The 2108-nt window shown below is 67.2% G+C and overlaps 3 non-coding genes across 3 annotated transcripts; 2 read left to right on the forward strand and 1 right to left on the reverse strand.

The window, feature by feature from the left end:
- Nucleotides 1-364: 364 nt before the first annotated feature.
- Nucleotides 365-436, reverse strand: TRNAD-GUC. The gene has a single exon. It is a non-coding gene; the product is annotated as a tRNA-Asp (tRNA).
- A 512-nt stretch (nt 437-948) lies between these two features.
- Nucleotides 949-1031, forward strand: TRNAL-CAG. Its single transcript has one exon. It is a non-coding gene; the product is annotated as a tRNA-Leu (tRNA).
- Nucleotides 1032-1759: 728 nt separating this feature from the next.
- On the forward strand, nt 1760-1830 carry TRNAG-GCC. Its single transcript has one exon. It is a non-coding gene; the product is annotated as a tRNA-Gly (tRNA).
- The last annotated feature ends 278 nt before the right edge of the window (nt 1831-2108 follow it).

Consider the following 2108-nt stretch of genomic DNA (forward strand, 5'->3'; position numbering starts at 1 on the left):
CCTGGCTCGTCGGACCCCGTGTCCACCGCGGGCCAGGCCAGGCCGCTGCACGCACCGGCAGGACACACTCACCCGCCTCCGCCCGCGTCGCGTGGCGTCGCGTCGCAAGGAGCCCGTTCCGCCAGCCGTTCTAGGCGCGGCGGCCGGTCGGCAGGCGCTGGGGGGACGAGAGGTCCCAGGTCGGCTGTGGCGACCGGGCGCCCTGCGGGGAGGAAGGCCAAAGGCGGTGACCGTTCTGGGAGACACCGGGCCCCGGTCGGGGTCCTGGAACTCGCTGCAGGACGGAGGGAAGAGAAGACGGGCTCGTGGGAGCGAGCGGCCGGACCGAGGGCGGCGCCAGCCACCAAAATAAGAGAGCTCGGGCCTCCCCGTCGGGGAATCGAACCCCGGTCTCCCGCGTGACAGGCGGGGATACTCACCACTATACTAACGAGGATGGCGGTGGGGACTTCGGCCCCGACCGCTCTGAAGCTGACTGTCGCCGCCTACCGATTGCCCGCACTCCTCGGACACGGTAGCGCGGCTCGTGCCCGACCCGACACCAAACCCGCCGCGTCTTCCAACAAAACAGACGGCGGGCGGGGGCCCGACACCGACACCGACCCGGACCCGGACCCGGACCCGGACCCGGACGCTGCTGAAAACTCCAGGGCGCGCTGCTTATTGCTTCGGACGCCTGGCGCGCGCGGCGGAAGAGGCGCGAGAGGGCGAGCGAGGCTGCGAGGGCCTGGAGGTGCGCGCGCGTCGTGCCGCGATCCGCCGCGAGAGGCGCGGGTGGGGACGGTGTCGGAGCCAGGGGAGTTGACTGGCTTTGCTCCGGGTCGCCCGCGCGCGTCCGTGTCCTCGCGCACCCAGACGGCCGTCCGCGGGCCGCCGCGCCGGGGGCCAAAGCGCGGGTGTCTGTCGGCGAGTCCCAGCCAGGGCACTGGCGACGCGTCGACGGCGGAGGTCAGGATGGCCGAGCGGTCTAAGGCGCTGCGTTCAGGTCGCAGTCTCCCCTGGAGGCGTGGGTTCGAATCCCACTCCTGACAACGGTCTGACCTTTTGGTCTTGCGACAAAAGTCGTTGCTGCTGTTTCTTGTCTTACTATCCTTTCATGGCTGGCACCCTTGCGACCTCTGCAAACTTCATTCAGCTCACCCGCGGCGTTGCGCGGCAGAAAGAGCCTGGAGGGTCCTTCAGCCTCTGTCTCTACCCAAGGTCCCCTCCGAACCAGCGTCACGCTTCCACCTCGCACCTTCGCCCCAGGGCGGGACCCGGAAGGAGAGCCGTGGTTCTAACCGCATAAGTCAAGCTCACGCACCTTCGTTCCGCCCTGGGCCGCACTCGGCGCCAGCGCGGCCCGGCCCCACCGGCCACACCGCAACCGCAAGAAAGCCGGCTGCTAAACGGACTTTGGGTCGGGGCCGGGGGTCGCAGAAGGGAACGTCGGCGCTGGGCAGCTCCCACACACATCACCTGCCCAGATGGCGATCCGGACACGGGCCAGGCTTCCTCCTGCTCCTGGCCTCCTCCGACGGCCGAGAAACTGCAGATGGGCCAGCCTAGTCCGCCGGAGGGTCCTTCTGTCCCTCCGTCCATCCCTTCCCCATATGCTGGGCGCCACGTCCTCGGGCCTTCGACGTGTCTGGGGCCTCTTTAGGGTCGCCATCTCCCGCTCAAATGGGACAGATGCTCTCCAGAGACAGGAGGTAACCAGTTTTCCCCGACTGGAGGCGAAGGAGGATTACTGGACGCGCCCCAAGACACTACCGTCAGTGCATGGGTGGTTCAGTGGTAGAATTCTCGCCTGCCACGCGGGAGGCCCGGGTTCGATTCCCGGCCCATGCAACCTGTTCCGTTTTGACTCCGCACTCCATTTCCGAGTGCCCCAGCTGGGGCTTCTGCTGGGGCGCCTGGCCTACTCTGGCTCTGACACTTTTCTTGTCCCCTTTCATGGCCCTGACACCACTTGGGTCTCGCCTGCCATTTCAAGGAACTCTACCGTGCTCCACTCACAGCACCCGCATACTCCACCTCTGCATTTTTCGCCACCTCGCTTCGCTCTCGGGCTCGCTCTAACCCCACACTCCCAAAGTCACACTGTGTTGACACGACCAGCAGTAGCA

Source organism: Pteropus alecto, unplaced genomic scaffold, assembly GCF_000325575.1.
Source record: "Pteropus alecto unplaced genomic scaffold, ASM32557v1 scaffold101, whole genome shotgun sequence".
Classification (NCBI taxonomy): Eukaryota; Metazoa; Chordata; class Mammalia; order Chiroptera; family Pteropodidae; genus Pteropus; species Pteropus alecto.